At 36.8% G+C, this 10969-nt stretch overlaps 1 long non-coding RNA gene across 3 annotated transcripts; it reads right to left on the reverse strand.

Annotated features, from left to right (window-relative positions):
- Window positions 1-1347: 1347 nt before the first annotated feature.
- LOC139695067 (uncharacterized) lies at window positions 1348-10953 on the reverse strand. Of its 3 annotated transcripts, XR_011702265.1 has the most exons (6): window positions 10409-10953; window positions 9455-10185; window positions 9215-9263; window positions 8588-8741; window positions 6966-7183; window positions 1348-1704 (listed from the first exon to the last, which is right to left on the reverse strand). It is a non-coding gene; the product is annotated as an uncharacterized lncRNA (long non-coding RNA). The 3 variants fall into 3 exon arrangements; XR_011702266.1 differs by lacking the exon at window positions 10409-10953 and having other exon boundaries at window positions 6956-7183; window positions 9455-10393; XR_011702264.1 differs by lacking the exon at window positions 10409-10953 and having other exon boundaries at window positions 1349-1704; window positions 9455-10393.
- Between the last annotated feature and the right edge of the window lie 16 nt (window positions 10954-10969).

The raw sequence follows: 10969 nt of genomic DNA on the forward strand, positions 1-10969 counted from the left end.
GATCAGGAAAACAATTAAATACTGAATAGTTTTGTGAAAAGGGCTGCAATTTTTTCCGGCGCCCCGCCGCCCGGCTGGAAAAAATGGCAGCCCTCCCCACAATAATATTCAATATTTAATTGTTTTCCTGATCTCCCGCGGCCTCCTGAGCCTACCGTCAAAATCTCTGGAGACAATTTTGTGCATATTAGCGAATGGAAAATATTTTGCGAAAAAAAAAATTCGGCTGCAAAAATGAACGATGGTATTATAATCACTATTCTCGCCTCAGCATTCCACCTCTTATCCCCCAGGCTACCGGGTTACTTGCAAAATGGTGGTTCGGAACTATTACTTTTTCTGCAGAACTACGGACTTAGCCGATTTTTTCTCAAAATCAATTCAAACTCGGCGAGGTCCTCTCACCTGACGAATCCGAGGCATCTGCCTGCCTCGACGCCTCCCTCGCCTGGCGAAGAAGGGCTCTGGACTTGGAATATTTTTGCTGGGTGAACTCGGGACTTGGATATATATCCTCGGAGAGGTTTTAGCACCTCACCTTGGGCCTCACGGTATTCCGAGACGGCTCGTGACCGGTTGGCCCTCGATGGAGCTACTCTTTTTTGAGGCGTGAGCCGGTTCTTGGAGAACATTCGATCTAAGTTTTTTCGCATGTGATAGACCAATTAACTCTAATTATTGGACTTCGTTCGGTTTGGTGCATGACGTAATTTTTGACCCAGTGCGAGTAAATGAAGCTCATTTGTTTATTGCAATCACGAAGTACACCTTAAAAGCCAAAGAACAATTGCTGGTGCATACAATGTTGCTATGCAGGATAGGATAAAATTACTTTAGAATAATTGGGCAACATTTTAGGCCTCTAACCTAGGGTTTAGGCATCTTTTCATATTTTACCCATAATGCCTATTTTTTACATATAGTAAAGCTACTGAACTATTTTTTGCTGATAATTGAAAAAATGCCTCTCACGGTTTTTTGGCTTTTAAATGATCAATTCAGCGATCGTTTCAAATAGACATTTCTGGGAAATAGCAAGTCCATTCTTGTTTTAATATCTACTTATAATTCTGCTTAATTCATAACGAATTGAATAACCCACATTGCCGAACGAGAATATGGCAGAGGGTGTAAATATATTACAATTGCCATTAGTTTTTTAGAGATTATTAAAATATATTCATTTACAGTTATCTGCCTGTACTTTAGGTAACAATTCAAATTAACAGTTTTAATAAGTGTTAACCTCTGAAAAAAAGATTTTTTCAAAGAATTAGTCACTCAAATGTTGCAGGAGACAAAAATCAGACAAAATTCACTGTAGTTTCTTTCATTTTTTATTACATACAAAAATACATTTGTTGAGAATAATGTGTCTTAGAAATTGCATCAGTATTCCAAATATCCTTTTTTCAATCAAAACATTTCATTGTAATGCCCTCCTAGAAACTATCCACAAAGTTAGAGGTGGAGGAGTTGCAGTTTATTCCGAGACCTCATTTAACACTGACACCCACATGACGTTTAACACTGACACCCACATGACGTGCACTTCTGTAGATGCTGATGGCACTGTCCAACTTAGCACCAGCAAGGAAATATACACCTTCGTTCATTATTTCCTATGGTGAGAAAGTTTGCTGATCAACCTTGATTCCCATGGATGCTCCTCTTCCCGCCCAGCATTAGCATCCAACGTAAGACCTGAGGGAAAACAATTGAAATATGATTATGAATTTCAAGTTAATGTGGTTTCTTCTAAACTACTTTAAGGATGTTGTAAGCAGAAATATAAATACTTCCGTACTGAAAAGGGCTAAAGAAATACTTACTGGTTTAATATAGAAAGATGATGTCCCCTTTAAAAATTAAAAAAATGGAAAGGTTCACTTTAAATCTATACATACAACCACATTAAAACATCAGAGATATTAAGCTTTAGTTAAAATGCGAGATGAATTTCAAACAAATGGTATTTTAGTGAAACGGATGCAATTCATCCATTACAATTTACTGGAAATTATTTGAATAACAATTACTTCACTGGATTTCAACATTTTAGATCATTCATCTAAAACTAATGGGTAGAACGCATTGAAATGAATATGTGTGATAAAATGGTTAAGAATGGCTTGCTGGAATTCATATCTTCAGATCATCACTCATAAATACCATGTAAGAAATTTGAATTTAAAATGCACCCATATGTTTGTGAATGCTGATCAAATGAATTTTTTAAAGCATTCATATTTCAAAATATATTTAAATATTGTCATATGAATGTGGAAATAATTAGATTAAGTTAAAATAACAATGGAATCTCATTCCTTTCGAAAATATGGAGATAAGGTACAATGGAACAGGGAACAACATATTTTACCGTATCAAATGTTCATTTAATGGAAAATCACCTGGGCTAATAATTAACTTCACAACAAGTTTTTACAGACTTGTCGATGGATTCACAGTTTTTTCTAAAGGAGCTCCAACCACTGCTTAGCATCCCCTTCCACCTTCCTCCCCTGCCCATGTGAGCTATATATCCCGAATAGGTGAAAAACATGAACCAAGGAATGAAGAAGGCTGGGATGTGAGATTAAGGATAGAATGAAAGTGGAGGAGTGTGTGTTGGTGTCTAAGGTAGGATAGATGGGAAAACAGTGAGGGTAAACAAGGAAATGTCTCGCCAGTTATCCATCATAACATCTGTCTAGCTTAATATCCTTTAAAAGAGGAAAGTAGCTCTTACTTAAACAAAATTGTTGCTCCATCACCACTCAAAATAGTTGCGGATGCCAGTGGATAAGCATATATCAGAAGCTTATGAAATGGTATGGAGATGGGAAAAAAATAAAATGGGAAAGAAATCAAAACAATAAGTTTGCAGGATGATAGGGGAGGTGTGAGAAGTTTTTTTTGGGAATAATTTGAAGGAAGTGAGAATTATTGCAGGGCATATTGACTGAAAACAAAAATTCAATGGGTGTGATAGAAGGGAGAATGCTGGGTATGTGAGGTAGCAGAACTTGTGTCCTGGAAAACCTGACACCCAGTAAACATCACAGCTTTGATGGAAGCTACCTAATGGACATCACAGGAGGAAAACCACAGGTAATCAACAAGGCCAGAATGTCTCCATCACCGAAGAACATTATTCATAGGATATATATTTTTTAACCATCTGGTGAAATCACAAATTACCTCAAAAACAGAAAAGAATTGAACAAATAAATTGCACATACAGTAACTAAAGGAATGAGTGCCCGATTATTTTTGTTGTCCACAGACCATACATATCATGCATGTATAGGACTCTTCTTACAGAGAAATTTACAAAATACATTTCGGCACCATGAACATCCTTAAAAAAGAGTACATATTAAAGTAAGTAATAAAAACTATGCATTACAATTACTTCGTGTGAAGGTTTCTAAGGCATTGAATTGCTTATCTTTGCATTTCCGGGTTCTCCATCTCCATTGGTTGTCTTTTAGTGATGACAGTTTCACTGTCCATCCTGCCTGCATCTTCAGGTCGAATGTCTTTTTTGAAGCTTTGTCTACTTTATATGGCTGGTGGTCAAGTTCAGCACTCTGATTGGATAGCTCTTTTCCACAATGTTAAATGGGTATCCATCGTCCATGTTGATATTTCTTGGTCATGGACAAGAAAGCTTTGAAAAATACCTTCGACCTGAAGACGCAGGGAGGATGGCCAGCGAAACTGTAGTCACCAGAAGACAACGAGCATGGATGGAGAATCTGGAAATACAAAGACAAGCATTGCAATTATTTGTTATTTAAAACTTTATTCAATAAAAATATCACTTCATTAGAAGGTAAAAATAATTTTTATTAATTTAGGTAGATCTATTAACAAACCAGCCATCAAGGAGAATTGCATTGTTTTGATTTCAGATCAATGAAGCAGTTTCTGGCACAGACAGTAGAAATTACTTGTATAGTCTGACAGGAAAGAAAGTTTTCAACCCTCTACAGATCAACCCATCTTCATTTTAATTCATTAAGGAATATTATAATTTTCGAATATACATTTGAGAATCTCTCCTTGTTCGTACTTCGGACGAATTGAGTTGGATATGGAACTAAGATTAACAGACTAAACTTAGCATAGCCAAAGTTACCATATTTGCCATTCCTTGGGTAGCAAAACTACCATTTCAATGACATTTATATCCTTTTGGTCTCACCATATAAGCCTATATCTTGTTTAATCTCATGTTCTAGTATGTCCCTGAATTTTTACTCAAAATTTCCACTTTTTACATAACTCTTGAGTAAGCAGTATTTTGTTAACAAGTTCATTCCAGTGAAGTAATTTTAATTATAACTTATGAACTTCCATGAAATGAATATCCTCAACAAGGATGAAAAAAAATTTAATTGAACACTTTCAACAGTAGGTAGCAAGTTATAAACAATAATTATATATTTGGATTTATTTAATCAATAGTGAGACCCAATTCCTTCAAAAATTTACCACCAGTGCCATGAATACCGCCCACATAAGATTGCTACAATTGCTTGCTTTGAACACTGCTATACTGCAATAATCAGGATTCAGAAGCAGCTGTAAGATGTCATTACCATGACATCACTACTACAAAACTACAATGGGCATGAATTTCAAAATCAGACCTTGTTTAAGTTTAACTCTGATAGCAAATAATTTTTTTAATTACTACAAATACCCTGTTGCCCATATAGGTCAACCCTTCATTTTTTTCATTTAAATTTTCAATTAAAGGCCTACCTAGCGGAAACTTTCAAGTATTCAGGGGACTAGGTTGTCCGGAGAAATTGTTTTCATGATTCCTAATAAGGATATTATAAATCTAAAGTCAAAACTTTCCTCTGTCAAAGAGTCATTATGAAATATTCCTTGCAGTTATCCAATTGTAGTGACACCAAACAGCACAAAACCTCTGTCTATCACCAATGTTTTCTCCATGAATTGTGGTGATGAGGGGCTTAAAGAAGACAGGAAATGCAATTGAAGGGAGAAATGGAAGGAATGGATAAAAATGACCGGTGATAGGGAAGGTCCCCTACCAAACTGCATCCCATTTGGTACCTCCAAAGTTCTGTGTCAAGTCTTGCACCTTCCCTTCTGCCTTGTCAATTCAGCCTTATACCAAAATAACTTGGGTCATGTCCCTCAGTTCCTTAGATATTCAAATAAAATAGCACTCCAGTGCTAAAACATTTGAGAATGCTTTTGGAGGATATATCAAAGGTGAGTATTGTTGGGAGTAACAAGGAACTCTTTACCCTCTTAGAAGTGACAGTAAATTTGCAATTTGTATTGTCTGATTGTTTTTTATCAATTATTTTGTGATATTTTCATACCATGATGCTGATTTAAATCCAAATTGCTTAAAAACCATCATTTTTAGTGTATTCCAGCTGGCAATCCCACAAAATCCTTCAAAGCCCCATTTGGGGTCACAATCCATGGGTCCCTAAGAATGCGAGTATTAAGGTCTATAGACATAACTGATTTGTAAAACTCAATGATTCATTTTGGTAAGTAAGATTGAATACTTCTCTCAACTCACATAAAGGAATAATTTTCACTGCAATTAAGTCTGCATAAATGTCAGTAGGAGTGGATTTGTTAACAACAGTGAAATTTAAAAAGAAGTAAGCAATAATTAATTATTGCTTTCAAAGCAGACATGCAAGTTCCAGGAAACCTCACTTTAGAGACAAAACATCTTTTTCATTATAGATTACCATTCAGTGAGATACTGCAGCAAGTGAACCAACTTTCTTGGACAATATGAAAGAACAAAACAAGGTAATGAAACATAGGCAAGCACAGAGAAAAAAAGCAAAGATTTGAAAGAAAGATGTGGAGAGAGGAGGCTAGGGCTGATATGGAGGTAAGAAAATAGGTAACAGAAGGGTTTAAGGTGTTAATTGCAGTAACAGAGTTAGGAAATGACGGAAATGATGAATTAGATGTCTTTGGATTTCCACTGCTTTGGTCTATCTGGTTTGAAAGCGATTTTGCAATTAATCCAAAGAAATTTATAATCAAAAACATCACAGGAGGCATTTGCAAGGTGAAAGGTTAATGCGGCAAGGAATACATTGCCCATTCATACAGAACTCAACTGTCACTTGCAATAACACAAGAGACAGACGTTGAAAAAACAACTCTTTGCTGGTGATTGCATAATATGTGAGGAGTGGCCTTTGCTCAACATGTTATTTGGAGAGGCAAAATTAATGGCCATTGAGAGCTGATTCTAGCTTGAGCTCAACATAGAAGCCACAGAAATCATACAAATAAGCTAAGAGTTTCAACAGAGGATGCCCACAAAATCATGAAAGTGAAAATTCAAATGCCAAAATTAAGAAATACCAGAGACACCATCTTCAAATCATCACTATGGGTCCAAGAAGGCCATTACTCTGATTATATTACCTTTTTCTAAAAATAACTCACCCTAACCAGCTCCTATATTCCTCAGAACTCATCCTTGAACTCATTAGAGAGAAACACCCTAACCACAATCCCGCAATCAACATAAGCTTTGTTGGGCTTTTTAAAATAAATTAAAAGACAAAGACATTACCACACCTGTGTTCTAACTTAAATTTATGCCAAGGTTCAACGAAAACCATTTTACAGAGCACATTAGATGACTCACATTCAACAAGTTAAAGGAAAATATGAGATTGAGTTGGAAAAGTTTTTCTTTGATTGATAGATTCATTTGAGAAAGAAAAAAAAAACTCAAAAATTTGAATGAAAAAATGAAATGTTTTCCATTTATTGAAGAACAAATAGTCACCTATGGCTTGAGACATGCCACTAACTACATATAACGCTCACCATGAGTAGAAGCACTGCAAAGATCTTGAAGTAAAATATCTCTTAATTTTAACAGACTGGATAAAATATATAAAGATTTAAAATACCTTACATTATCTAACCTTGCTCTCTTCTCCATCCCCTCTTCTGCCTCAGCAGACCTCATGTGGTCCAGCACACATCAGGGCATGGCTTCTTTCAGTTGAGAGCACAAAAATGTTGACACCAAAGTTATACCGATGATAAATAGGAGATGTTGCAGACGTCAAAAAACAGTCTCTTCCAAAGTGGCGTCCATTCTAGGCTTAGGGTAAAAGCTGAGGTCCATCAATCTTTCTAACTAGGAAGTACAAATTTAGAAAAGTACAACAATGGTAGGGGTGGCAGCATGGGGGAGTTTGTTATTAAAAAAGTATCATTCAATCACATGAGCAGTTTGAGGGTCAAGGCAACGAAGAAAAATTCAACAAGCTGCGGAACTAGGTAAATTGGTTTAAAAAATCTCCCTAGTTGTGGCTCTGTGCAGTACAACTATTATTACCTCTCCTTTTTCTGTACATGGTATTAGAACAGAATGGCAGTTGGTTAAATGAATGAATTGACCAAGATTAAAATAAGACTAAATTGAGTAAAAAAGTAAGATTTTTGAACGCAGATTGATATGATGGTATGATTAGAGTTTTCAATTTTTCCCCTAAATTATTCAATACCTATTTGATTACCAATTACAATTACCATTAATAAAATTTAATTTTTACAAACAAATACATAATGATTACATTGTTGGTCAGTGACATTATTTTCAATTACTATGAAATGCACCATTATGAAAATTCATTAAATTTTGGTTTACTCACAGTCTATGATTTGTTGTTCAAAATTATTTCCACAAAATCTTACCCAAGATGACTACCAAAAACAAATGCAATCAAGTCCCGCACTTCTCCCAGTTATATTTTGGGTGTTAATCTAAATTTGTAATCCTTTAGTAGTAGACATTTGTTCACACGTACCTGCAGATGGCATAATAATGTGAACATACTTTGTTCATAGAAATAAAAGGATGGTGGAATGGTACAAACCATGGTGCAAGCTATCACAGTACATACATTTGGACCGACAGAGTTCTGGTGAAAAAGAAGCTACATAACTTGCACAGATAGCCACACTGGATGCGATACATCTCTGACCTGCCAGAAATATCTTAAATATTTCATTTAGAGCCTCGTTGACCATTTGAAGGAAACCAAACATATGGATAACAGAGTCCGTTCATCTCAATGACCAATATTTCAGATAGAAGTTCATGAATCTTCTCATTTGTGCTCTAATAAATACCCTAGGTTATCAATCTGAGAATATGGGTTTGGGAGAGGACACTATTTTCAGCATTAGTCTACTATAAGTGAAAAATGCCAAGGGGTCACTAAATGCTCCATTTGATGGATGGACTACTCAAAAGCATATGGAACCCAAGTAGGGATCATGATATCTTAGAAAAGTTAGGTCACAACTGTGATTTAAACCCAGGCCTTCAGCATGGAAAACCAATGCACTAGCTGCTGATATTATAGGTCAGAGATATGATTTGAATGTTCCCATTCACTGGATACTAGAGTTTCATACGGGCTAAGAGAGTTTATCTCAAGCTGTGCAATCATTGTCATCTTTCAAAAAATCCCTTAGGATCGATTAGTAAGAAATAAGTTAATGGCGAGAGTTGGTGAAACTCATTCAAGCCCACCTGCAATACGCGGAGTGGCATCCAATAATTCCATCACCCCACTGGAGCGCTCAATCTTCCCTCACTCCGACATTCACCCTTCATCCTTCCTCCGCAGCCATGAACATAATGCTTCCAGAGAGCTCCCCTCATGCCCCACTCAAGAGAAGGAAGGCTGCCAGGAACAGAAGAAAGCAATGCAGGCAAAAAGGATAACTACAAAAGTAATTCTACCACTGTGATTTGAACCCAGGCCAGCATGGGAAGCCAATACATTAGCTGCCGCACCAACCTGATCATCTTCGTTGAAATCATGTTATTTACCTAGGAACTAAGAATGCGAAAACATTTAAAAAAATTTCATATTATGTGAAGCTTGTTACAAGCTACAATTTTTTTACCTCGTCATAATTATGTGGCATCAGTTTTAAATAACATACATGACTCGACTATTAGTAATTATCTTAACTTAAAACGAATTTCAACTTAAATACATAAAACGAGATAAGAATGAGCAACTTACCTGCTTGGATCTCGCCCTAGTCAAGTAACTGCTCCAAACATTTGATATACGTACTACATTAATATTCCTATGAATGAATAAATAGAATGATGCGTGGTGGTCTAGAAAACCAAAATTTTACATACGTTTAAGTGGTCCGCGAAATGAAATCCTGGTCAATATAACTGGAGAAATCTGAAATTAAAATAGGAATATTATGTGGTATTCACAAATTGAAGAAAACGATATTATAGGGAAGATTTTCACATGGGCTAAGAGTTTATCGCGAGCTGTACAATCATTGTCATCTTTCAAAAAATCCCTTCGGATTAAGTACTAAGATATAAACTGACGGCAATAGTTTGGTGAAACTTATTCAAGCCCACCTGTAATACGCGGAGCAGTTTTCAGTAATTCCATTGACCCACTGGAGCAGCTGAATCTGCCCTCACTCCGACATTCACTCCTCGTCCTCCCTCCGCAGCCATGAACAGAATGATTCCAGCGAGCTAGACTCATGCCCCACTCAAGAGAAGCAATGTAGCCAAAAAGGTGGAATGGAGATATGGAAGATTCGGGTTCGGAAAGTAGTGGAGAGCGAGCAAGTGAAATGGGAGACTATGACGCCTCCCTGGGTCAGGGATGAGATGCGAAGGAGTAGGGTTTGGACGAGAGAGGGGGCAGACAAGAATGAAAGAGGTGAAAAACTCGTCCAGTCTAGACGACCTGGTCGATGAGTGCGTTGTAATGGAGAAAGGATTGAGGGAGGAGGGGAGGGATAAGTTTGCTGGGGTGGAGGTCCTTTCATGTTGACCTATCCGATGGCTTTGCACTTGGTAGGGTAAATAAGTGGAGGGGTGGGAGTGAATTCAGTGAGCGCGGGTGCATTCGACAATAGCATACGCAGCGACTGAGAGTGGTTCAAGCCGAATCCCAAGTTAGTAGGCTACCCATCCAAATGGAGTGAGTTGCGGCTGCTGTACTTAAATTTGACAAAAGGCTTTCGAGGAACGGTGGTGTGGGCCATTTCATTAAGTCTCCTTATTGTGCACCAGGGTGGGTTGGCACGTGCCGAGAGCGTTTCCTGCGAAGCAAGCCTTCACAGTGTTTTTCGAAGCTGTGAGGGAGGAGTGAAAAATGTTTATATTGGTATCACTGAAAGTCCATAGCATCGTTGGCCATTAAATAGTCGTGGGCTAACTTTCCGTGGGCCAATATCAGTTAAGTAAAGTTATCAGGAAGTGGCAAGTTTAAATTTGCACATTTTTACTGTAAGGCAATGCCAAATCAATTGAATAAAAAAATAATATTTCCCAGCTCAATGTCCAATAGGTACTCACCATGCTACGGTAACTCTCTAGTTTTCTCTAAAAGCCAACTGCTCACATAATATGGCACTTTTTTTTAAAAACTCTATGCCTAAATATTAATTTGTAGAGAACTAGTGGCCATTTAATTCCTGTTTTCACACCAGTTTAAGTTTAAACAGGTAAAATTTCAGAATTTCAAATTCGATATAATTGGATATCCTTGATCCGAACTGGAGGATAAAAAAATCTCCGAACTACTCAAAACAAAAAAATTCAATTTATATATTTGAACATTAAAAATACTGTCTATTACTTATTTTATACAGGAATGTAAAAATAAGAATATCATCAATGGAACTACTAACTATTACCAGAAAATTCACCAATAATATCAGTTCGTCCTCAAACCTTGCAGTTCCAGTTATCGCACTATTTATTGCGTAAATTCCCAACATCATTTAAACATAATCTGCAAGCATTCTTTAAATCCGATCCCATACGCTATTTATTATTGTTGACACTGGGTATAGACATTACAAATAAAGACCCCTTATCTAACATTAGAAATGCGCCATGAGCGCGGTGTGCAGA

This window comes from Hetaerina americana, unplaced genomic scaffold (assembly GCF_022747635.1).
Source record: "Hetaerina americana unplaced genomic scaffold, ioHetAmer1.1.p SCAF_6, whole genome shotgun sequence".
Lineage (NCBI taxonomy): Eukaryota > Metazoa > Arthropoda > Insecta > Odonata > Calopterygidae > Hetaerina > Hetaerina americana.